General features: G+C 39.5%; 1 long non-coding RNA gene across 2 annotated transcripts; it reads left to right on the forward strand.

Annotated features, from left to right (window-relative positions):
* Nucleotides 1-6,746: 6,746 nt before the first annotated feature.
* Nucleotides 6,747-27,087, forward strand: LOC112647945 (uncharacterized). Of its 2 annotated transcripts, none has more exons than XR_003128590.3 (4): nt 6,747-6,809; nt 20,084-20,368; nt 22,867-25,837; nt 26,353-27,087. It is a non-coding gene; the product is annotated as an uncharacterized LOC112647945 (long non-coding RNA). The 2 variants fall into 2 exon arrangements; XR_004817519.2 differs by lacking the exon at nt 20,084-20,368 and adding an exon at nt 13,415-15,253 and having other exon boundaries at nt 6,770-6,809.
* The last annotated feature ends 290 nt before the right edge of the window (nt 27,088-27,377 follow it).

Consider the following 27,377-nt stretch of genomic DNA (forward strand, 5'->3'; position numbering starts at 1 on the left):
GTTTACCCATATAAGTTAAAGAATCTTTTCTCAGTGGATACTTTTAAGAACTAAGTGAGGTGAAGAATACGAAGACACACTGTTTGATTTTGGGCACGGTATAACCTCTCCAAAAATATTTGTGCAATCCACATCTGAGTCTCTTTCATTTTAAGTATAGCTTAGTCACAAATAAATACTTTATATTTGAAGCATTTTTTAGAACTCTTCCTGCTTGGGGAGGTATCCTTTAAACCTAAGGCAGACTTCTTTAAAATCAGATCATGTTCTTCTGGTGGTGTTGGTCAGAATTCTGAGACTCCAAAGTAGAACCCTAGACATTTAACATGATCTATATAGATGGTTTTTATATCAGACATGAATTTTAAACATCTATATATATTCAGAGCAGGGCAGAAAGAAGCAACCCCTGGGGCAATGCAATGGGACATTTTTTTTGAATAGACTTTTGGGTACCACCAGCCCAGACATTGAAATGAATTAAGTGAACCATTTATTCATTTGTTTAGAGTCATTGAAATGCTCTGCTCTAAATTTCTCCCTCGGCCATCATTCCAATTAAATGGGTAAACTGGGTCTCAGGGTGCTATTTCAATGGAATCTATTGTCCTTTTTATCTATTTATTTATCTATGTATCGACTAACTCTGTGCTTAACATTTTGTTAGGTTATAAGACTAGAGAAAAAATACTACTACTTAATTTTTATTTAATAAGTTTAATAGGCTATTTGGTGGAGGGAATTTTGTTTTGTGGGAACCTAAAATTCATAGCAAGTTATATTCACCCTCTATCTTTCTTCTATCCACTCCTTTGAAGTCTAACTCCCCGATTTCTATATTATCTCCACCCTAGAGGCCAATAAATAAGGTGAGAAGACTGAAGACATTAGCAGGATTCTCTAGAGTATTATGCTTATTTGTTGGAAAGAGTCTCTCTCTACATAGGACACAGTGCAGTGAGTCACATTAGGGAAAGGACTATGAAAATATGATACATCTATATAATGAGAGGTTATTCACCTTTAAAAGTCAGGCTTTGAAAATATTCCTTGTAGCATAGAAAATTAGAAAACGATAAAAATGAAAAGTAGGATACTTTAAATAAAATTCTATAACATACAAAAAAACATGCAGTAAAAAAATCAGAAGGAAACACAACATTTAATGGCAATGGCGTTGCCAATATTTTAATTCTCTTCTCTGAATCATTTTCTGGGTTTTTCAAAACTTTAGTCATGAACACAGGGTACTTTTATAATCAGGAAAATTACTCAACAGAAGTCAACAGTGAAACAGCTCAGAATGCACTTCTACATGCATTTACTGAGTGTCCACACTATTGAGAGCACGATGCCCAAGTCTACAGCAGGTGGAGGACACAACACATGGGCTTCGCCTCATAATCTGGGAGAAGAGACACACGTTGTTGAGGACAGTATAAAAGACAGAAGTGTAAGTTTCTTTTTTTAAGATTTAATTTATTCACGAGAGACACACAGAGAGAGGCAGAGACATAGGCAGAGGTAGAGGCAGGCTCCCGATGGGGGGCCTGATGAGGGACTCCGTCCCAGACTCAGGCATCACACCCCGAGTTAAAGGCAGATGCCCAACCACTAAGCCACCCAGGTGCCCTGAAGTTTAAGTTTTAAGAGCTGCTCACCTGCACCAGCCCCACGAACCATGAAAATTGCTGATAGAGAAAGAGGTTCTAGGTGGAAATGGGAGGCCAGGTTGTAACCAGGAGTCACTTTTATGTAAACACAACCAGTAAAATGCCTAAGAAGGTCTCAGGAGAAAGGAATCTGAATCTCCACGGCTCCAAGAGGTTGTGATTTCTCTCCCCATTCTAAATAAATACTCACTTTTGAATATTGCTTTGTATTTTTTGTTTAAAGACCACCCAATTGTATAGGTTCGGATCCTAGAACACCTGACTTTACCCTGGTAGTGACGATCACAGTTGATTGGCCTTCAGAACACAAGGAAGAGCGGTTGATTTTGGACTTGAGGGTTTTGAGAAGGTTTCAGAGGCAAGGCCAAGCAGTGCACGAGACCATCTGTTCTTTGAGTGTGCATGGAGAAAAGGTGCCCTGACTGGATGACTACTTACTCCCTTTTAGGAATATATTACATATATTACCAAATACTAATGACAATTATTGCATGACTGTTTTTTCACGTGCCGTAGTGCTGACCTGTACAGCAACACCACCAAGTCAGGAGTACCTTCCTGACTCCCTGCTTAGCCATGAAGTATGGGCCTACAATGTGAGCTGGGGCTGTCCCAGCCTGCCTTCCAGGACACCAGAAGGTCTCTCAGCATTTCTATCCTCTTAACTCTTCCCCTGTTCTTTGACAGAAAGGGGGAAAAGTCCCTCTTTTAAAACTCTGCTGTTTTCATGGCCTGCTCTACAACTTTCCTAATATTCCGAAGGCAAACACTTTCAAACAGGAGGTGCCTCCTCAGGCTAGTCACTCTGTCCCCATCCCAATATAAAAGGGGACCCCGACTCCCAGCCCTAAGTGCACACACATACATGAAGTCACATTTGAAATAGAGCACAGTGCTTCCTATAGATTTTCACTATGTGCATGCTCATGCAAGTGTGTATGTGTGTGTGTGTGTGTGTGTTGCACAGCAACAGTCATAAAACAGGATTTGGAAGGAACAAATCAAAAAAATTAGAACAGACCTCATGGAGAGCCACACCACTCCGCTTCCCCCATCCTCCTTCTCCAAAACCCCTCCAGGAACCAACCTGTAGCAGTGCTTGACAGCATGTATCTGCTTGGAAAACATCTAAACGAATAGGCACAGGGAAAATACACAAGCCCACGACTGGCTGGATAGAAACTGTGACCAGGGAGTCATCTGTGTTACCTCACCAGGAGCCTGAGTTAGAATGATCTGCCAAGGGACAAATAAATAACTTCCCTCTAACGGAGGAACTGGTAGGAAGGGAAGGTGGTGGGGGAGAAAGGAATGAAGGGGTTCGCAGCCAAGAGGTCAGAAAGAAGACTGAAAAGAAAATCTCGGAAGTAAGGATAATAAGAACTCATTTCATTATCTAATTTCCCTCTCCTTTTCTCCCTCCCCCGCCCCCACCAATGGTAGTACTATTAGAATAAAGGAAAATAAAGAAAAACAAGAGCTGATGACCTATTAGCAGCTATAAAGTTTCGGAGCTCTTCCATTAGGGCGAGGGGCTGCTAAGGCAGGTTTTCCGTCTCGGGCTCCCTGTAGCTTGGGGGCATGTCACACACTTGTGAGAACTTTACCCGAGTGTTGATGCAATATTGTGTCAGTAACTGAGTGATTTGTTTTTCCTCTGGACATTGATTGAAGAAATTCTTATTACATTTTATAGCTTGCTTGGCCTTCGTATGAGAGTCAAGACATAAATTGGACCATAAATTGGCCTCTGTCAGAATCTACATCGGAATGACACCAAATACATGTCATCAGGCTTGTGTTCCAGCAAGCAGCAGGAATCCACTGGTGCTTGTCATCTTGATCAAATGTTCACCTCACTCCCTTTTCCAGCTCATTCCTCTCCTTTGAAGAAAATACGGTAAAGACCCTGGCAAATTTGTGATTTGGGTTTGGCAGTATTGTGTGGCAAAAAGAAAAGAAAACCAGTGGCTTTAATTGATTTGCTCCAAGTTGAGTCTCCACTGTGAGTATTAGAGGTGGGATGCATATAAATAAAAATGGATGCAAGGAAAGAAATATATATTTATACAAAAAGGACAAGAAGGTATACATAACAGATATATTTATCCCACAAGTAAAGCCGAGACTTGATGATTCATGAGTGGCAGAGATATGGCTGAGTTACAGATTTGTTCTCCAGAGTAAGATGAATTTGTCATTTCAGTCCTTACCATGATGGACTCTGAGCAGGAAATCAAATATTTTTAAGAGTTGGCTAATGTGATCAATGAATACATGCAACCGTGTGAGTTCATTGAAAAAATTCAGATTGTTTTACCAAAAATATAAATATGTGTTTCTATTTTGATGAGAGCAAGGTTTGGTGATGTATAAAAGAGATGTTATAATTTTTAACTGGAAAATACACCTTTTACGGTATTGAATTCATTTCTTAATGATTTTCATCATTTGTAACCACAGCATGATCTAGACTTAATCTAAAATCATACCCATGCCATACTTAGGAGGTGTCTTTCAAGTAAATAATTCCTGAGAAATATTAAGGCATATTTGCATTGTTGAAAACCTTAATAGAATCATAGCAATAAAAAATTCTGTGAAGATTTTATTATAATATTTCTTGCAAAATAAGTTTTAGAAGCAAGTGGTTACCAGATGAGTTGTTTCAATTTTTGAAGCACTGGAGAAATCCCATTCCAGTAAATTTGGAATATGGAAAATGAGGGGGGGGGGGCTTGTCAATTTGTTTTACAATACTCACACCAAAACTGGACTAAAACATCACACTCACCTCACTGCAAGACAATTTTGTTTATAGCCATAGATACAAAGACACTAAATAAAATACTCATCAGAAAAAAAAATAAAATGCCACAACCAATGAAGATGATTTAATATTAGACACATTTTAAATATAATAAACTAAAGACCAAATAAAAAACCATGTGATCAGGCCAATGAATATAGAAAGAAATGTGTTTAAGTCACCACTGGTCATTGATTATCTTTTTTAAAAAGCCTTAGGAACTAGGACTAAATAAATACTTTCTTAATAAGATGACAAATGTTGCTTTGATTTGTTAATTCTTATTTCTGTTTTGAATGGGCTTATATGTATAAATGATACACAACTTAAAAGATGCAAAAGTATATTCGCTGAGTATATTTCCTTACCTACCTGTGCCATCAGTCAAATCCCTTCTCAGAAATAATCACTGTTACTGGTTAACCTTCCAGAGATATTTTAAGTGCATACAAATAAATACATACATATCAAATCTGTTTACTAAACAGATAATGTAATGCCTAATAGTAAAATCAGAGACTTTCAAATTACATACAAGAAAAATCTCCATTCCTTTTAATAATTTTTTGAAATTTCCTTACTTAGTAGTAAGATACAAAACAAAATTTAAAATGTGTATTTATTGAAAACATTAAGTTGCCATATGTTTTGCAAATTATATACTAAAACATTTTTTAAAAGCCTACAAAATAAACTATAAAATTATTAAAACTACTAGGAAACTGTTTTAAAGTATCTAGAATCAAGATAATCACATAAATCTTCTGTACAAAAATATAATGGAAACAGAAATCGCCTTCATGATAATAACCAAAACCAAAAATAGAAATAATTAGCAGTTAAATCAACAAGAAATATGAAACCTATAGGTAGAATAGTTAAATCTTTTCCTGGGAACCAAAAAAAGAGAGACATAACATCTGGAAGAAAAAGCTTAAGAGTACACAGCTGTCCATATTTTCCCAAATTAATTTACAAATATAACAAATTATAGTCAAAATATAAATAGCAAATTTTCCTTTATGACTTGAGAGAATGCTTCTGTAGTTCATCTGAAAATAATAGAAGTATAAAACCAGTCAAAAGTTTTAGAAGTCCATATTCCCCATAAGTTACTGAAATACATTATAAATCTACATTATTAAAAGCATTAAGGAACAGGTACAGAAATAGGAAGATCAACAGAACAGAATAGAAACTCTAGAAATAGATCCAAATATTATGAGAAATTGATAAAAAAAAAAGGCAACATTTAAAATATCTTTGGAAGAAGATTGTTCAGTAAGCTATTTTGGGACAAGTGGCTTACCATTTGGAACAAATTAAAGTGAACTCTCTTTTATATACCATAATAAAGTTCCACCCAAAGAAACTTCAGATAAACTATAGATTTAAACCTCAAAAATTAAACCATAAAAATATTAGAAGAAAAATAGAACCACTAAACACCTATTAGAATGGGCAAAATCTGGAACATTGGCAACATCAAATGCTGACAAGGATGTGAAAGAACAAACTCATTCATTGATGATAGGAATACAAAATGGTGCAGCTATTTTGAAGACAGTGTGGGAGTTTCTTACAATACTGAACATATTCCTGCTATATGATACAGTAAACATGCTCCTTGGGATTTACCCATAGATGTTGCAAATGTATGTCCACACAAAAACCTACACACAAATGTCTATAGAATCTTTATTCATAATTGTTGAACCTTGGAAACAGCTAAGATGTCCTTCAGTAGGTGAAGGGATAAAGAAACTGCAGCATGGGGATCCCTGGGTGGCTCAGCGGTTTAGCGCCTATCTTCGGCCCAGGGCGTGATCCTGGAGGCCCAGGATTGAGTCCCACATCCGGCTCCCTGCATGGGGCCTGCTTCTCCCTCTGCCTGTGTCTCTGCCTCTCTCTCTCTCTCTCTCTCATGAATAAATAAATAAAATCTTTAAAAAAAAAAAAAAAAGAAAAGAAAAGAAAAGAAAAGAAACTGCAACACATATCCTGACAGTGAGAAAAAGAAACCCAGCCATGAAAAGATAGGGAAGAAACTTACACACATATGACTAAGGGAAAGAAGCCAATCTTAAAAAACCTGCATATTGTCTTATTTTAACTATATGACATGCTGGAAAATGCAAAACTATGGAGACAGTAAAAAGATCAATAGTTGACAGGGGTTTGGGGCTGGGGAGGAAGGATGAATAGGTAGAGCATAGAGAATTTGTTAGGGTAGTGACAATGCTCTGTATGACATCATAATGATGAATACATGTCATTTTACATTTTTCCAGACTCATAAAATGTACGCCACCAAAGTAAACTCTAAGGTAAGTGATCGACTTTGATGATAATGACGTTTGAAAATAAGGTTCATAGGTTGTAAAAACTGTACCACTCTGGAGGGGATGTTGATAGTCACACAGGCTCTGTATGTATGGTGGAAATCTCACCATCCTCTCAATTTTTCTGTGAACCTAAATTTTCTTTTTTTTTTTTTTAAGATTTATTTATTTATTCATGAAAGAGAGAGAGGCAAGACATAGGCAGAGGGAGAAGCAGTCTCCTCGCAGGGAGCCTGATGCGGGACTCGATCCCCAGACCTAGGATAATGCCCTGAGCCAAAGGCAGTCCCTCAACCACTGAGCTACCCCGGCATCCCCTAAATCTTCTTTACAAAAAAAAATTTGTATAAAAAATGAGATTGATGTTTACCTCATATTAATAAAGACAAGGCATTTCTAAGCATGACACTGAAACAGTAACAATAAAGGAAAGGATCAACATATGTTACAACATAAAACTAAAATTTTCTTCACAATTAAAAAATAATTGAAATTTTTGTAGTATTTTCAATTACTATGACAAAGCCTATGAGGTTTTGATAACTTCAAATTTAAAATACCTCTCACAAGTAATTTAGATAAAGAACAAGAATACCAGAGGTCATGAATGACAATTGTCATACAGAAGCTAATATCTAACACCTTTAAATTGAATAAAAAACTAATACTTTAAAGGATGGACAGTGGAAGAGGAGCCTGGAAGAAGGGTGGAAGAGCAGGGCTGGGATATTAGGAGCAAAATATGGCCAGGGGAAAGTGGCTGAGTCAAGTCAGATACCATTGATAAACAGCTCTTGGACTTAGCAATTAGAAAGGAACAGAAACCACTTGGCAGTCTGGTGGGAAAGGAAGGCAAGAAGGTAAAAACAGTAAACGCAAACAGTGCTTTCAAGAATGTTGGTTGGAGGGTGCTGGGTGGTTCAGTCAGTTAAGCATCTTGATTTCGGCTCAGGTCATGAGATTAGGGTCAGGGGATGGAGCCCCACGACAGGCTGTGCACTCAGCAGGGAGTTTGCTTGGAATTCTCTCTCTCTCCCTCTCCCGTTGCCCCTCCCTCACTTGTGCTCTCTCTGTCTCTAAAAACAAAAAAACAAACCAAACAAAAAAAGATGCTTGGTTGAAAGGGAGAAGGAGGGGAGGGCATTTAAGGTTAAGATGGGAGAAATATTTGCTGAGGAGGGAAGACTCAAGGGGTGGATAAAATGTGCCTCCATTTGTGGGGTTTGGAGCAAGAAACGAGGTGCTCCCATTCAACACTGTCTGTATTTCCAACAAAATAGGTGATTCTTTGCTGGAGGGGGTAAAGAGAAGCTAAGGGGACGAGGATTTAAATATTTGGGCCAAGTAACAAAGCTGAATACATCCCATCCCGTCCCATGCAGAACGGGACAGAGCAGCGAGTAAGAAAAAAATATGATTGCCCAGCCTCTTTGAATTTATATCACTTGGGTTTACAGTGACCCCAGACTGCCCAGTCACAGTTCTCTCTAAGCAGTGGTTACAATCCCAGGCACGTGCATAGGGAAAGACAAATCGAATTTTCCAGGATTTAGCCAGATAGATGGTTATAAAAGGACAAGGGGATGAAGAGGCGGAGGATACCAGGAGGAGTGTGACTGAAGTGATAGATCGTGGAATCTGAGCAGGAGGAAGAACATGAAAGCAAGAGAAGGTTCATCAGTAAAGAAAAAGCTGACAGAAGGTTCTGGTGAAGCCTTCTCAGAAGATACATGATTGTTTGCCAATCTTGTGGTCGCTGTTCTCTTCTGTGATGTCACCCCCCTACTGCCCAGCACTTTATTCCTCTACACCCAGTCTCCCACTGCTCCCTACTGGTTTATGGTGCCCTCTGGAAAACCGGTCTCATAGTCAACAAATGCACCCATCTCTTCAAACTCTCACTGAGCATCTTCTTTTCCAACCCACCCCCATTCCAATAAAGACTTTTATGATTCGGCATATTAAGAAATAAAGATGGAAACTCTTGCATTTCAGACACTCACTTGAAATGTTCCAAACACCAGAGTTCTTTGTGCTATTCAATTCAATCTCCTGAAAGCCATCAGGTAGATACAGCAACAGTTCAGGAGCTGATGGAATCCCTGCTGAAATCTTCAAACTAAAAAATGGGAACTCGTGTTACAGCTTCACTCTCACTTAGAAATTTCTAACGATAAAGAAATTCAAGACATCAAGATGGCTGTGATCATGACAAATTTTAGTTCGGGAGAAGGAAGTCTGACTTAAATCAACTTTATACTGCTTTATTATTTTTTCTTCCATAGAAAAATCTTTGAGAATCTCCTTGAACCATTTTCCCCCCCACATTATTGAAGAGATCTTTGAGAATCACTGTTTGGTAGTAGTTGATAAAGAGGCTCCATTGACATGACTCACAGTTCATAAAATTGTCTAATGAATGAGAAACCTTATGAAGAATTCTTATTAAGCATGATTGTCCCCCCAAGTTTGCCTCCCCCCATAATCTTTTCTTGCTTCAAAGTGTTTCTCTTTGAAAATATTTTGTTAAGATTCCTTCGGGAGTAGCAGAGCTATCAACCAAAGCTGTACCACTGATCAAACACACTTTTCAAAATTAGTCTTCATAGTGATGCATCTAAGTACTTAAAAATTTTCCTAATAGAATGAAGTGATTTTCTGAGTGCTGAATAAGATTTGATCTCGACTACCTCTGCTTCAGAGCTAAGGCTGATTGTTGAAATGCTAGACAGACAGATGGGAGTCAGATGATAGGACAAACTGAACAAGTAAATAAGGAGAGACAAATGATCTACTAATTAGAAACCTTTTATATGACTATATGTATTATTATGGTTATATTAACATATAATATTATTATATTAATTAAATATTATCCTTATATATGCATATCTCCATGCAAACATGCATATACTATGAAAAAGATATCTCACTGAGAAAATGACAAATTTCAGGGTCATTTATGATCGCTACCATTACTAATAACTACCATTATTACTAATAACTACCATCTACCCAACTTCATTTGGGTTGTGAACTATGCTAAATAATAATTTACATCTATTATCTCATTAAATTTTCACAGCAATCCTATGGGGTAAGTATTGCTAGCTCACTTTACATTAAAGAAAATGTGGTTTTAGGGACGCCTGGGTGGCTCAGTGGTTGAGCATCCGCCTTTGGCTCAGGTTGTGATCCTGGGGTCCTGGGATGGAGTCCTACATGAGGCTCCCTGTGAGGAGCCTGCTTCTCTCACTGCCTATGTCTCTGACTCTCTCTCATTGTGTCTCTCATGAATAAATAAATAAGTAAATATTTTTTAAAAAGAAAATGTGGTTTTTGAAGAGTAGAAGTCATCTCACACAAGTAAGAGGCAGAAGGGAGATTTAAACTCAGATTTTTCTGGCTCTGTAACCTTGTTCCTGCTTATGGAAACATACCAGCAAAGTAAACGTATTCATTAGTCACAGTGAATTCAAGTTATGGTGCTAACAAAGAGAGAGTCAAGACAAGAAAGAAGAAACCCAGATGGACATGCATGCCTTAAAAAGAGAATGAAGTGAGTTCTAGGTCCAAGGTTCCCAAATTTCAGTGCATAGAGCATTCCCCTAGGAAAGTTTTAAAATGCTAATTCCAGAATATCTTTCTGCCTCCCAAAAGTATTAGTTAATAGGTTTGAAGTGGGTCCCAGGACCTGCACCTTAAAGAAGTGCCCAAGGTGCTTTACAGTTGCTGGACCATTCCATGAGAAACACTGTTCCAAACTATGGACCAGAGTAAAGAGACTCTACAAGTCCAGCGTTAAAGAGCTGATAAGCAGGTGAATTGCTCTTGAAACTTACTCTCCAAATAATATACTGGGGGCAAAGAAAGGTCAAAACTGAACAGAACTTTATTTTTCTAGAGATCAAAAGAAGAACCAGAGGCAAAAACTTATCCTAGTCCTGGAATTAGTAAATAACAAAGATTAATGGTAAGAACTATAATGCCAAAGCTCAGAACTGAGGGAAAATTTATCTCAGTTGTATATAGCTATCAACATAATATCTGATTGCAATATAACCCATATAATTGTAATTTGATACACTCAAATTATCTCTTTTTTGTTAATAGCAGAAAGGGTAGGAGAAGTAAAAGATGGGCAAATATTTAACATAGGAATTCATCGTTTTTTCCTTTTTTAAAAAACCTTTGATAGCATTACTCAGTAAATATTTACTGATTGTCAACTGTGTCCTAGGGTCTGTGGTAGGACTGAAACAGAAATAAAAAATGAGATAGCCTTCTCCTCAAAAAATTGAGAGTTCTAGAGAAAGAAGCTGTTTAGAAATATTTAAAACCTGATGTGATAATTGCTATATACACTTTGGATGCAGAGAAGAGGAAAGATTAACTCCCTCAGGAGATTAGGAAATCTTTCCCTTGAGCTACGTCTGGAAGAATAAAGGTAGTTGTGGAATATCAGGCTGCTGATTATGGGCCAGAGATTGAAAAATTTCATGGATTCTCCTAAGGCTCATTAACATAGAATCCCTTTTAGCTGAACACTTCCTTGGATGGTTTCAGAGCATAGTGAGTCACCTGAAAATTAATTTAAATGTTGGTACTTGGGGTACTTTCTGGGAAGTTTGTATCTATTGTCAGACTTCCAAGGGATCCTTGATCCAAAAAGTTTAAAAAATAAAGCTATAAATAAAGGGAAATCAGTGAAGATCTTTAAGCCAAGAAATGATGTCCAATTTGCCTTTTAGAAATACAACTTTGGCTGTCAGATGGAGAATAGATGGAGGGAAAGGCCAATGAAAGGGAAACCTCTGAGGGATTGTTGAGGGGATATAGGTGGAGAGAGCTTGCATTCGGGTAATAGCAGCGAAGATGGAAAGAAAGAAATGGACTTGAGAGCCATGTCTATGGCCTTGGGACTAACTGAATATAATGAATGATGGAGAGGGAGTCAAGGATGAGTTCCATATCTCTTGTCTTCATGGAGGAGTGACAAGTTGTTTGGTCAAAGACAGAATCCAAGTTTCATTTGCCAGACTTTGTCAAGTACTGAATTCCATTTTATTCTAGAACTTGTGTTATGGATAAGTCAACAGTGAAGTAGATGATGATGAGAATGAAGGAGAGTGGGACAAGGAAAAGAGGAAGAAGGAGAGGAGGAGAAGAAAAGGAGGGTGAGGAGAAAATACCCTTTCCTCTCAAGATATTTTTGAGGGAGAGTCAGATAACACAGGGTCTTACAGGCCATTATAAAACAGGCCTTTATTCTAGATGAAATTTGGAGCCACTGCAGGTTTTCAACAAAGGATGATCATGATCTGACTCACATTTTATAAGGATCACTCTGACTTCTCTGTATAGAATAAACAGTACATGAATGGAGTTGGAAGAAAAGAAACCAATTATAAGACCATTATAATAATTCAGGTGAGACAGAATAGTGGTCCAGACTAGGCAGGTTTCATGGGGGTGGTAGGAAAAGGGGACAGATTCTGAAAACATTTTGAAGAGGGAGCAAATAGAACTTGCCAACAGATTGGATTGGAGCAAAAGAAAGAATCAAGAAAGACTTGGGGTTCTGGTCTGAACAGCTGGGATAATGGAAGTGCCATTAACTGAGAAGTGGAAGGCTATGGAAGGGTTATGACTGGGGAAGACTTGTTCAGTTTGGGATATTAAGTCTGAGATATCCATGTGGTGTCAAAGTAGAGATGTCAAGAAGGCAATTGGATATATGATTTTGGAATTCATGAAAGAGATTTGGACTAAAGATATAAATTTGAGACTTCGTCAACATAGAATTGTTATTCAAAGTCATAAGACAGGCTGAGCCCAATAAGGATCTGAGTGAAATAAAGAAGAGAAGATCAAGGACTGAAGTGCTTTTGTGGTAAGGAGTTGGGGGGAAGAGAAGGAACCATTCCTCCACTATTTCTTTTAATTATATATTTTCCCAATAATTTTTATCAGTGTGGTACCTAAGATCAAGAGCTTTGGAGAAAAAAAAAAAGAGCTTTGGGGTAAGACAGCCTAGCGTTAACCCCTATATCCATCACCCATTAATACCTGTGTGAATCTGGTCAAGTTGTGTTACCTCAGTGCTTGGTTTTCTCATTTATTAAAATGGAAATTATTAAGTACCTACTTCATAGATTTGTCATGAAGTTAAATGATATAATACATATCAAAGGTATTTAGAATGGTGTTTGGCACATAGTAAACTCTCCATAAATGTTATCTGGTATTCTTATCATTATTTTGCTCTTTCTGTCCCTGGAATGGAGCCAGAGAATACCCATGCTTTGAACTAGAGTCCTAGTAATAGTTACACAAGGAATTACAAAGAACATAAGCACTTGGAGGCTGAAGTTCAACCTGAGACAGTGTAGATGACTGGATTACTCTCCAGAACACTCACTCTCTCTATGGCTCAACTTCTCCTAGATCTCTGCTCCATTCTTTATTACACTTACCCTTGATTGGGGTATATTCATCATGCACCATAGCACTTGATGCCACGGAACTGGTTTGTTGTAGTCATGACCTTGAAGAAAGGTTCTTATATGTTTGTTTTGTTTTACTAACAGCTCACTTTCTAAATGCCTTGTGAGTGTATCCTGCTACTCAGGATAGCAATTTAAAACACAAAGCCTCAGAATCAGAACTAGATAATCCACAGCAATCACTGATTGAGATCCAACCTTCAGAGCCTACCTACATGGGTCTATGTGCCTCCTAATGGCTGCTTCTCTGCATAAATCTGGGAAGAACAGAAGAATTGGAATTTCATTGTGAGACACAGGAGGCAAAAACCCTATAAAAAGTTTCATAACTATACATTGTGTATAAAATGCAGCTATTCTTATGCTTCATCATAAAAATAATATATGCATGTAAATTAAAAATAAATGATGACAAGGAAAGAAATATTGGGAAAATATAATTAAAAAATACTGTAACAGCTGAAAGATTAGTTGGCTAGAAAAAAAAGTGCAGCTACAGAAGACAGTTCTGAAAATAATGAAGCAACCGAGAACGAAGTTAATGAGATTGAGAAAATGAAAGAAGAGAATTTACAGTACCATCACACACACACAAAATCAAAATATAGGTTCCAATCTGATGTGTCCATATTAAACAGAAGTACATCTAGTCCTGTTAATTTCATCAAAGCACTAAATGATTTGGTGTGTTCCACTCATCTAGAAAACAGGTTGAGTTATGGAGACTACCTTCTAGACATATCAGTAATCCTCAAAGATCAAGCTGTCTTTATGCCTACTTGTGTTTCAGAAGCAACTTCTCAGCTACAAATGAGACAAAGTAAAAATATAAGGAAAAAAGAAAAAAGAAAGTCCATTTCTTTGTCACATGTTTCTTTCCTAGTTATGGGCTCTGAACCAAGACTGAGCATTTTATACATCTTGATGATAGATGTTGACTTTATTTTTGTGCATTGTTTCAAAAGCCTAATGCTCTATGTGTTGTGAAATTCAGGTAGGCTGGTGGTCTTTTAAATAAATTTGAGAGGAGAAAAGCAACCAAACTGTGTGATGATTATGTAAAAACAGAGTCCCCCTTAATTTGTATAAGGAAATGCAAACCAAAGTTCCTATAACTTCTCATATAACATAACTAGATGTTGATAAATTTTTCAGAGTGTTTTAATATATCATTTTGCAAGTAATTTTTATTCTATTTCATACAATCTATCACGAATTCATTTATTTAACAATATTGACTGAACATCTGTTGTTCCTAGTCACTGTTTTGGGCACAAGAATACATAGAAGAACATGACATAGACTCTGCACCCAGTAATCTTGTACCTTCAGTTGAGAGAGGACCATGCACATGATCACCATGTAATATGATAGAAGCATCAGAGATGTATGCTTAAAGAAAGGGTATGGACATGGGAGCACCTGGGTGGTGGTGGGGGAGACTCTTGAACTGAGACTTGAAACCAAGGGGAAAATTCCAGAGGAAGCCACTTGGAGGAGTAAAAAGTAAGAATAGAGTAGAGGAAGCCACACCATTAACGCCATTGTTCCCAGGTTGCCACCTCTTTGGCTTGGCTCAGCAGGAAAGTCTGAAGAAAGGAGAAACAGTGGAAAAAGCTGAAGATCTGAGCATAGATCAGATCATGAAAGACTGTGTATCTGCTAAGGCACTTAGACTTTATCTGGAATGTGACGAAGCACCTTTAAACAATGTAGAGAATGATGTGATAGTAGTGGAACTTTAGAAACAATTCTCTGACAATAGCCAAACTGTGGAAGGAGCCTCGGTGTCCATCGAAAGATGAATGGATAAAGAAGATGTGGTTTATGTATACAATGGAATATTACTCAGCCATTAGAAACGACAAATACCCACCATTTGCTTCAACGTGGATGGAACTGGAGGGTGTTGTGCTGAGTGAAGTAAGTCAATCGGAGAAGGACAAACATTGTATGTTCTCATTCATGTGGGGAATATAAATAATAGTGAAAGGGAATATAAGGGAAGGGAGAAGAAATGTGTGGGAAATATCAGAAAGGGAGACAGAACATAAAGACTGCTAACTCTGGGAAACGAACTAGGGGTGATGGAAGGGAAGGAGGGCGGGGGGTGGGGGTGAATGGGTGACGGGCACTGAGGGGGGCACTTGACGGGATGAGCACTGGGTGTTATTCTGTATGTTGGTAAAATGAACACCAATAAAAAATAAATTTATTATTTAAAAAAACTTAAAATCTGAAAAAAAAAAAGAAACAATTCTCTGGCTGAAGTGTGAAGAATGGTTTGGAGGGGATTCAGAAGGTGATTTTGTGAAGATGAGGGTGACAAGGCTTTCAGTTAAACATGTACCAGGGATGGCAAAAATAAGATGTAGAAATTGAGAGCTATGTAGATGGTAGAGTGTGGAGTCTAATTATAGTGAAAGAAGAGAACTGCAGGCCTGCAGTTTGAGAGAATGGGTAGCAGGTGGAGTCAAAAAGGTTTGGGGTGGCAAAGAATGTGTTTGTTTGCTTCTTTGTTTACCTATTTATTTAAAGGGGTCTTGGAGATATATGAATAAAGAGGCATAATACATATTTATGAGGCCCCTGAGAGAAAACTTCACCAGAGCTTTAGATCTGGGGGGAATGTAACATATTAACATGTAATTAAGCCCTAAGAGTAGATGCAGTTGTCCTCATAGCCCATGAAGAGTGACAAGAATAAGGACTAAGGATATGAATATGGGACAGTCTTTTAAAAGGCCAATGGAGAAAGAGGAATCTTTAATGTGGATTTAAAAAGAATAGTAAAGGAGTAAGAAGAATCCAGAAAAGAAAAGAGCCTTAAAAGCCCAGGTTAACCCTGGTCAATAGGCCCAATAACAGCAGGGCCCATTGTATCCGTTTAATATGGTAACCAGAAAGTCCGTGGTGACTCATCCATGGGAGTTTCTGTGATAGGTTAAGGAGGTGAAAATAGAGAGTGTGATAACTTAAGAGGCAAATTAGAATGCAGTTATTTTGGATTTATATTTTTAAAAAGTTTTTACTTTAAGATGTTAAGTAGTTTCTATTTTTTAATGTAAAGGAAGGGCCAATAGAAATAAGGCAGCTACAAATAATGAAAAACAAAGAGATAGCCATTAGGGCAACATCCCAGAGAAAAGGAAGAGGTGGGATTCACTGTGAAGTGAAGACAGGGCTATTCAGAAGAAAAGAGACCCCCTTTCTGCTCAATCAGGGGAAAAGCTGGGAGAGAATCTACCCATGAGATAGTTTCAAATATTCAGAGTAAAGCTTTCTAAGCTTTGGTTTACTTTTTAAAGAAATGGAAATAGTAACTGTTGCAATCTCATAGGAAAGGTTGAGATAGCTTAAGTTAGATATTCTTCATGAAGAAATAAATCTTCAACATCCCAGTCCATGTGTATACTGAACTCTTACTACACTGAGGTTCAATACCACACAAGTTAACACATGTTAACTACATCTACAACATGTTAGTTAGGATAGACGAGGTTATACTGTGGTAACAATCCTAAAATCTCAAGGTCTAATACAACAAGAATTAGAGTTCTGGCTCATATGAAGACTCCTAGAGGGGCCCAGGGCAGCTGTCCTCTATGATCCACACTCTGGAGTTCAGCCTTTCTCCCTTTTCACCATTACTGTGGTCTGAATGTTTGTATCTGCCCACCTGCAACTCCCCAAAAAGAACCCTAGAATTCATGTTGAAAACCTAATGCCCAAGGAGATGGTATTATGAGGTGAGGCCTTTGGGAGATTAGGCTCCACCCTCATGAATGGGATTAGTGCCATTATAAAAGAGACTACAGAGAGCTAGCTTGCCCCTTCTGCCATGTGAGGATACAATGAAAAGTCTGTGATCCCGAAAAGGGCCCTCATCCAACTGTGCTGACACTCTGATCTTGGACTTCCAGCTTCTAGAATTGTAAGAAATAAATTTCTATTGTTTATAAGCGACCTAGGCTGTGATATTTTGTTATAGTAGTCAGAATAGACTAAGACAGCCATGAAGTCTCCTCCACAATTGCTATATCAGAGAAAGAAGGGAAATGGAGGCTTGTGTCTCAGCTCTCAAACGCTTCTACCAATATGATGCACATCCCTTCATTTGCAATTTTTGGCCAAAGCAAGTGACACAATCTACCCAAAGTTCAAGGGATTGAGAGTTCCAATTGTTCCAGATACTCAGAAGAAAGCAGAATCAGAAATATTTGTGAATAGCAGGATGATATCTACTACAAGGAAGCTGGACAGGAGAGACTTTCAGGTTCTTCCAGATCTATTATGCCAATTCATGTGTTTTCCTTTTCAGTAAGGTTGCAAAATTTTTTAGTATCGGGCTATGTCATATACATCTGATATATGCCTCATAACACATAGCCTAGTATTAGGTACATGATAGTCACTCAACAATTAGAAGAATAACTGATGGTATTAGGATTTAAAGACAAAATGGATCATTAGTCAAATTTCATTTATTATACATCCACTGTGTCCAAAAAGTATATATTAGTGGGTTGTTTTGTTTTTGGTTTTTGAGAGAGAGAGAGAGAGAGAGAAAGAGAGAGAGAGAGAATATAAGAAATGTAGTCTCTCTTTTTTTTTTTTTTAAAGTTTATCCTTAGGGCACCTGGGTGGCTCAGTCAGTTAAGCTTCTGACTCTTCATTTTGGCTCAAGTCATGCTCTCAGGGTCCTGGGATGGAGCCCCGAGTAGGGTTCCACATTCAGCTTGGAGTTGGCTTGAGATTCTTTCTCTCCCTCTATGCCTCCCCCTACTCACGCACATGTGTTCTCTCTCTCTCTCTAAAATCAGTCAATAAAACCTTTAAAAAATAATAAAAAGTTTATCCTTTAATTGGGTGATAAATTAAATATTTTTTGGAAACGACTAAGTAATATATACATATGGGCAAAACATATGTATTTAGTGCCCTTGAAGGTGATGGTGCAAAGAATGCAAGAAACAGTACATGGTGGGTACTTGTTTTTCTGAGGTACTGACATTTTCCTTACAATACAAATATGAGTTCTTTCAGGGTACTGTGATTCCTGTGGGATAAAGTTTTAGGTTTTATAGCTGTAAAATGCAATTTGCTACCTTGGATTTGCCTTGGCTGAGGAGTTAAGCCAGAGGATGAGCTCATTAATAAAGTCAGCTGCTAAGGGGTGTGGCTAGTCCATAGAAGGCTGAGTTTCATTCTCTCCTGTAATTTAACAAGGCTAATTGGGGATGGGGGAGTCCTCAGTGAAATTCTCTAACTTCAAAATTGTAATGAAGATCTTTTGTTTGTAAAATGTCAGCTAAAGAAGAATAAATTCCATAACCATCTTGAGAGGCTGTGTGAGTAGATTATGTGTGCTTTCATGCATGACAATGAAAGGTGAGGCTCATAGAGAAAAAGAAATCCTGACTATTTCTGGGATAATCACCTGTTGGGTCTGTTGGAAACTAGAAGACAGTCTAGACTCACAAGTCTAAAGAGTTAGAGTTGCTGCAGGTCCAAGGGCCATTGTCTTAAGGCAAGTTGCAGGTGGGTGGGTGGAGCTTTACTCTACTTTGTACCCAAATCGTGGAGCATCCATTCCTAAAACACTTTGTACAACTTGTTGCTTCCTCTCTGGAAAATAATAGTGGAGGAGAGGTCTCAAGGAGAAGACTGACAAAAAAAAGATCCAAATTGATCAGACAGTGAAATAAAATGCTAGGAAGTTATATGATCTAAATCCGAAAATCATGAAAATCATGCCAGAAGACCATGAACGGATTTTGCTTCACACTTATAAAAGTCGCATTGATGACAAAAATCAAAGAAAACTGGCTTTATGTAAGCCTTTTTTTTTTTTTTTTAAATCTCAATCACCCTAGAGGATAAGACTGTGAACACAGAAAGAGGATCATCCCCAGGCTCATGTCCTCACTGTAGAGCACTCAACACGTGGTAGGTGTTTACTAAATATCTGTAGAATGAATGGATGGACAGACAAAAGGCTGAATGAACTAATGGACAACCTTTCTCCAAGCCATATGACATGGTAAAGTGAGAAAAGCAGTGGACAGAAGACCTGGCTGTAGTGCAAGCTCTGCTACAAAGTAACCAGTGACCTTTCACAAGTCCCTTAACCTCTTGAGCTTTACTTTTCTCATGCCTGACATGGGGAGACAGGGCTGGATGATCTTTGATTTGCCTTTGGGTCTTGTTACCAGTGGTACCTGCACAGCCAATTGGCTCCTAAGCTTAGTCAGGAAATATAGGATACTTCCTGGAAGGTTGACAGCAAGGACAAACGATGACCTTCTGCCTAAAGTTCCATTTTGTACTTTTTTGAGACGGAGAACTGAACTAACTGAATGATCCATTGTCTGAGCCAGGAACCCAAGATTCAATTTCTGAATCTCTAATAATCAGCCCAGTGCTTTTGATGAAGAAATAGATGTGCTTTTTTGTTAAATTGGATTTAATTATATTATTATATTATTAATTTTTCTTTCCTCAAATGTAAAAAATAAAGGAACTGTTTCTTCTAATTTCCCCCATCCACCTATTGCCAACCCCTTCCCCCAAACCTGGGTAGAAAATAACCCAGCTTAATCTTGCTTCCTCTTCAGTCGTAGGACTGTGTTTATCAGCCAAGTAAAATGAGTCACCTGGGATGGGCAATATATTAAAATACAGATTCCTGAGTACAGTTCTAGACTGATTTGGAAGAGCATCTAACGTTTGAGAACTTCTCTCTTTGGGCAGGTGGTAAGAATGAAACAGTGCCATTGGGCAATCAGGTGATGGTAGGATTTCAAGTTGATCTCAAGATGACATCTTATCTCAGCGGAATGATGCAAGTTATAATGGAGGCATCAGAAGATAGCATCATAGTGCAACATCTGGGCCCCCTTCTAGGTCTCTGTGCTTCCAATTCACTCCAGCTGGAGACCATTTCCAGCTCTCTGATCTGGTCCTATAGAAACAGAAGAGTGACTGAGTCGCTAGGATTTTAGTGTCATTGAATGAAGACAAGAAGAAGAAACTGCTGTAAGTGGGAATCAATCAATATTAATGCAGCTCAGAGTTGTTTATGGAAAGAGGGGTCTCCATTTCATCTCTCTGATGAGACAGGAGGTCCACAGTCAGGGGCACCTGGAGTTGGCTGTAAACCGTTTCCCTTATTGTCATTTTGAAACATGCAGAATGGAGGAATGGAGAGGAAGAGAACTCCTCTTTATCATCCTAGAGTTGACAGCAGCCTCTCTTCCTTTCTCCACTTCTTCTCATGGCGCTAACATTCTCTCCAGGGGCCACCTGGAGGATGAGAACATCCACTATACTCATTAAATCCTCTTGCAGTTAATTCAGTTTTACATACACACCCTATCAAGGCTCTGGGACCAGGTGTGTTGGCTTCATCACTGACATCATTAGAATATGTTTCTGCCCTCTGCTCATTCGTCTTCATACCATTCCCTACGGGTAGATTTAATTCCCAGTTTTTAGAAAAGGCAGTTCAGTTAAGGGGACATTTATGAAGGAGGTTTTATGTGAAGGGGATCTAAGAAAGAATGAGAGGTGAGTCTAGGAGGCTCATAAGTTGCCATGAAGTCACTTACAGAAATAACTTTAATCAAAAGGGAGACAAACAGGAGGCTAGATGAGGGGAGCGATTAATTTAAAGCAGCCGGATTTAGAAGGACATTTTGGAGCTGAGCCTTAAAAGCTATGCTTGAAGAATGAACTAGAGTGGTTCACACTGTATAGTAACAGCCACACACTGAAAACTGTGGACACTGACTAGGTCAGACAGCCAGAATTTGAGGATAAGTTTACAAAATAACACCGCCTTCAATGGAAGCGAATGAAATGAACAACAAAAAGGTCCCCATTTGCCAAAGTCACCCATGATCTGTGGTTGAGTCGCTATAAATAGGGCATGTCTTAGATTCTACCTAGATTAGAATGCTTCTCAAATCAACTTTAAAAAGCTATGGTCTCTTCTTACACTCATTAAATTCACTAAAGGATAATGGGGGTGCATTATGATCTATAAAGTGTTAACTCTGATGTCATAACTAGAATGTAGAAGTCTGCATGATTCCATAGCAAAATTGGGGGGAGAATGAAAGCTTTTTGGGTTCCATTTTTGGTGATTATCTGAGAGAAGTTGCTAAAATAATTTGTGTATCTTATTTAGCTCAACACAAATAATTCTTAAGAACTTCTAAGTCTCTTTGCTCTAATCCTAGGTTCAATTACATTAATGTGTAAGGTTCTTGTTTTACTTAATTTCATAATTCTCTGTAATACAGTAGTGTAGGTGTGTGTGTGTGTCTTTGTCCTAAGATGTACAGACATTATACCCAGGTATTACATATAGATTTTCCAGACATTTTCATCTACAAATAAAGAAACCAAACCAAAATCACCTATGAAGAGACACCTTAGAGGGGAAACATTAATATACTGTATTAAATTTTCAGCTAACTATAACATGGTTTTCCAGTGGAGTAGAAATCTATACTTTCATGTATTTTTGTATCTGCCCAATGGATTGCTACAGCTCAATTTCTTGTATCACATTAGTTTCATAACACAAGGGAGTTTCTATCTTTTTCTAACTCCTGGACAGGCAAAAAAAAAAAAAAAAGATTGCCTAAAGAACATGAAATTGCCAACAGTTATACGTATTGATGCAACAAGAAGGAGCTTGACTAAAACTCATGAGAGCATAGAAATTCAGAGTTAAGGTTAAAATTTATTACTTAACTCACCCAACGCGCCCTGCAGGGATCTCTGAGCGGTGGGTGGTCTCTTGTTCCAGATGTGCACAAACTCCAGGCTGTGAGAGCAGGCATGGAGAAGGAGTTTTAGGCTTCGTTCTGACTTTGTTCATTTTGAGCAAGTAGAGTGCTCCAGGTCAATGTTACGAGTTCAAAAGGTGTTGGTAGTGGATGTACCTGCCCTCCCCTTCCTTCCCTCCCTCCCTCTCCCCTCTCTCCCTCCCTTCCTTCCTCCCTTCCTTCCTTCCTTTTGGTAGTTTAACAAGCTCTTGATGCCACTCCTGGGAAAACTAACAGTTGTCTTGGGACTTAAACAACACCCGTGTGCATGCTGCATAAATTCCTTTTAGCTGCAGGTAAACCAAAAGTTATGTTAAGTGGGAAAGAAAAGGTAACAGCTGCTGAATTCTTTTTGCTAGCCCAAGGAGACTTCATACTGCATATTGCCAGCTGATTGGCAAAATCTTCACCTCTTCTGACCTGTAAAGATAAGAAGGAAAAATCCTAAGCCTTTTTTTTTTCCAGGGGTGCTATTCCTTTCATAGTTTAAAAAAAAAAAAAAAAGGTGGCAGATGATTTCTCTTTTTCTGTTATTTGTCAAGGAGAATGGTCTGGTAGTAAAAGAATAAATTGAAAGGAACTCAGGTAGAAAAGGCCTGAGTGCTGGGAATGTAATTTTACAAGACTCGTTTCCTCTGCTCTGTGTTTTTCTCCTTGAAGGAGATAACTTGATTTTATACTTTACTGTCTTATTAACAGAATGCATTTTGGAATCCTGCCACCGCTAACAGTATCAGAAGGATTTAAGGCTGCTGAAATACACTTGAAGATTTAATTCTGCTGACTTCAGCTCGGATCTGGAGTAAAATCTAACCATAGATTAAGTGTTTAGCACTGTATATTGCGATTGTGCTCCTGGTTATAAATACTCGTGTCTATTTCTGTTTCAGACAGCTCTCCATAGGTTTCCCACTCACGAGGGCACACAATGCTGGGCTTCCCAAATAAGGTTATTCTCTATAAGGCTACCCCTTATATAACTCTTTTTATAGACTCAAGCCCCTGCTCTGTTGTGCAATTCATTATAAACTCCCTCGTGCGCTTTGCGATAACAAACACTGGGTTACTGAGAAGAGACTTCTAGAGAGGGAAGCCTGTATTTCCTTCCAGACAATATTTAATCTCATAGCAGCACTGACTAATAAAAGAGAAAGATCAATACAAAGCTGTATTGCTAGGATGAAAATTTACTAACATAGTCATTCATATCACAGGAACATCTGGTTAAAGCTTCAGGGCTCCCTTACTTTCTTAGTTATGATTTTATGGGTCTCTCCAGACTCCTTTTTAGGATTTTAGCAGGCATTTATAGCAGGCTGGACATTTTAATCTTTTTAATGTGGTTATCTGATCTCCGCTTGGCTTTCTCACACTGACTGGTCATCTTCTCCACTTCTTGCTTATTGCACTTGAATCAAGTTATGATAAGCTCACACTGTAATAGCCCCTAGTCCTAAACGGGTCTAACTTCATGTAAGTGGCCTCCTGAGCTGCTCTTTATGGTCATTTCTGTGAGGCACTGTCTTTAAAACCTTGGCATTTAGTGCCTTCTTCCTATCCCCATGACTTGGAATACATAAGGACTACAATAAATCATATAGCTAGGCCTGTAGATGTACTCTTTGCTCTAAGAGATTTCTGAGGCCTGAGGGGCAGGCCGAGGAGTTCTGGTTTATGGCCCTGAACCGAACGGACATGTCTGAAGTTGACCAGTTGACTTGGTGCCTGAGAGAGCCCAGGCGTGATCCTCACACGTGGTCCTCAACGGGGTGACTTAGTGTGGAATTTGTTTGTGGTTGAATTTCCTTGTTTTCTGTGCGTGAATCAGAATTTTGTCCCTTCGGGAGACACGTTGATTTAACGATGGCAGGTGGATGGGATGCTAAAATTCACAAGATAATTCAGCAAAATGACCTAAAGTGTAGAAAGTAAATGTGAGCATAGTCTTAGAGCAATGTTTCAACAAATCTAACCACTCTGGAGGGGAGAGGAAGAGTAATAATATTTACAACACATACTATGTGCAAGTCCCTTAACACATTGGCCTATTTAACTTTACAGGGATCTGAGAGGAAAATTATCTAAACTAGCCTTTGTTTATTGAACACTGACGTAAAGCGACCCCTGAGCTGGGTGCTTACATACGTATTGTTTCACTGGTTCCTTTTAACAACCCCCTGAGGCAGGTATTATTATCAACCTCACTTGGCAAGGGGAGAAGTTGAGTCTTAGATTGAGCAAAATAGTTGGGTCAAACAGCCAGAGCAAGTGGCAGCAGGGGGATTCAGATCCCAGCACGTCTATCTGAGCTGCCTTTTCATGCGATGAATAGCATTATATCAGTGACCAAAAAACTACATACAGGGGTACAAAGTTTCTCCTAAAATGTTATAAAATTCCCTTGCCATGTTTCTATAATGCCAGGTCATCTACTTCCATTGAAACACAGCAGACGCATCTCGTTTCAGGAGATAGGAGATACCACAGATCCTCACATAAAAGAAAACACATTAATCCACTTAGTAACACATTCTTTAGAGAAGGACATGGAAATACAGTTTCAACTCAGTTACTTTTCTCCTTCTCACCTGGGCTAACCAAAGTTATCACACACAGGTTCCCTCTCAGTCTCCTTCTTTGACGAGGCCTGGGACAGGGCTGTGAGCACCCGTACCCCCACCACGCCCCTTCCACCTCCTGCCACAGGTCAATTGGAGAGAATGTTCATGACAGATGGGGTGGCTTTGTCGTGCATCCATTCTCAAAATTGGCTTATGGCGCAGAAGATGATTTAAGTAATTTTCAACACCGGAACTTAAGCTGTTTACAAAATGAGCCAAGCGTCGTTTGTCTTGGACTCCCAACACTTTCTTGGCACCCATGAGCAGCTCAACTGTTCTCCGGTCACATCAGCGAGCTCGATTGTCCTAGACAGGAAGGATGGATGGAGGGCACCCCTCGACTCTCACAGACATCTCCCAGCATCCTCCTGAGGCACACTGTGGGTCGGAAGCACCCGGGGCCCAGTGGCCTACACAGAGCAGATTTCTCCAGGAGGATGACCAAGCAGCCCGCTCTGACACAGAGAATCCTGGGGACGAAGAGTGGACGGAAGGCCGAGGAGAAGCTATAGAGAGGCAGAGCTCCTGGACGAAGAGACCAGAAGGTTTGGTGAAAGGAGAGCGCGTGAGAATGGGCTCCTCTGAGCTTTAAATCTCATCCGTCCCCCATCGTCATGGACCCGGCAGTTGGGTGATGACACATTCCCCTCGGGAGCGGTGCCCGATCTCCTCAACAGCTGTGCCCAGAAGGCCATCGGATCCAGCTCCTGGCAGCTGGGGAGCCTCCACTCAGCCGCCCCGGCCTCGGGGTGCCTTCAGTACCAAAGAGAAGCGCACACGGATAGGGTTTCTGAGGGTGAGGCCTTGGCCACAGCTTCCAAAGACTGACTCACACGCACACACATCTCACACAGAAGGATTTTCTTTTTCATCCAGCAAACACATTGCCCCCATTCCTTTTGTGTCTGCAGAAGGGGAGAAGAAAAGCCAGCTGGGAGGGTCTCTCTGCGAGGCTGTCTTCCAGGACTGAAGTGCTCTGGCTGCACTCCTCCCCTGGTACCCCACGAAGGAATTCGGTCAAGGTTGCCAAGAAGTCCAGAGTGAAAACGGTGACTGGGAAGTTCTCTGTGATTGTCATTAGTCCTGGGGTGGAGATGGTGGTCTCGGTAGGTAGGAGCAGCGGGGTAAATTCAGTCAGCCCTGTCCCATCAGGCTCTGCTTTTAGCAATGGGAGCTTCGTCTAGATAGAGTCAGAGCCTGGTGATAAGGAGACAGTCATCCGGAGTTCTAAGTGTCTGTCTTATGATTTCTGTACTGCGAGGGGGCTGGAGCCCCAGGTCCAGAGTCATGCAGGCCTGGGCTTCGATTTGAATTGCCTCATGTGACAGGGAGAATGCCTCTGGGCGGGTAAAAGTTATCTTCGCCTGAACAGACTTACCTGTAAAATGGGAACAATAAAGCCAACTTTGCAGCCTCTGTGCAAAGACTAAATAAGATAATGTAGGGAAAGTTCCTAGCCCAGGGTGAATGCCCCCTCAGTGGGGGGTTTCCATAATTAATAAGGTGAACATGTTGCATTCACAATACTGATGCATATGCAAATTTCTCATCTCTTGCCTCTTAGAGGGAAGCTTCTGCCGCAGGATCTCTCCATGGGTTGGACACAAAAAGCCCCCTGTTCTGAGAATTGTTGAAATGCTTCTTTCCCTTTCCCAGACTCTGTTTGCTCCACAGTGCCCTGTCAAAACATCTGGCCCCTTTTGTCGCTTGGCTTTGCCTGTGCTATTAAAGCCAGTCCCCATCACAAGACACTTCCTGTTGACCTAAACTTTTTTCTTTCTTTTTTCATTCACCTTAACACTTCAAGATGATTAGAGCTGAAAGGGTAAGAACAAAGATGAAGGTTGAGATTTTCTTTTCCAGCAGCTAATTTGATTCCAAAGGCCCTGGAAAAAAAAAAAAAAAAGAAAAAACAAAACAAAACAAAACAAAAAACCCAACCTCCTCCCCAAACTCAAATGCTTTTTATCTTAGAATGAAGAACACATCGATAATTTTTTTGAAATTCCCCTCCCTGGTGGAGGGTCAAGAGTTCAATAAAAGAAGGTTGGTGCCCCACAAAATATTCCCAGTGGACTAATGGGGTCATTCCTTCATCTGGACTATTCTCCCCACCAGGTGCATGTGACTTTGTTAGACAAACTCTAGTTCCTCTTCTTGCTAGGAGGACAGAGAGGTTTGCTGGGAACTCAGAGTCCCAGAGCCAAAGTGCACTGCTTCTTTCCCACAGGCAGCCCTAGTACTTGAAGTAAAACTCTGGGCAGAGTGTGTCTTGTGTCTGAATGGGGAACCTAAGAAACTTCAGGACCTTTTTTTTTTTTTTTTTTTTTTGTCTCCGCTGACTATCCTTTGCTGTGGATTAGGCCACCGCTTATTACAAATTCAAATCCTATCTATATATTGTTCATGGTTCCTTTGTGTCATCGGGAAATTAAAGTTTGCAGCTGGCCCCTTCATCTTGGCTAATCATGCGGACATAAAGTCCTTAAAGGCCCTCGGAGTGGCCCCTGCGGGGGCCCCACTCAACACTTCTCTTGGGCAGGACATTGTTCTTCAGCTGTGTTTTCACCCCCTGCCCCCGTCGGTATT

The sequence above is a fragment of the Canis lupus genome, chromosome 7, assembly GCF_003254725.2.
Source record: "Canis lupus dingo isolate Sandy chromosome 7, ASM325472v2, whole genome shotgun sequence".
Classification (NCBI taxonomy): domain Eukaryota; kingdom Metazoa; phylum Chordata; class Mammalia; order Carnivora; family Canidae; genus Canis; species Canis lupus.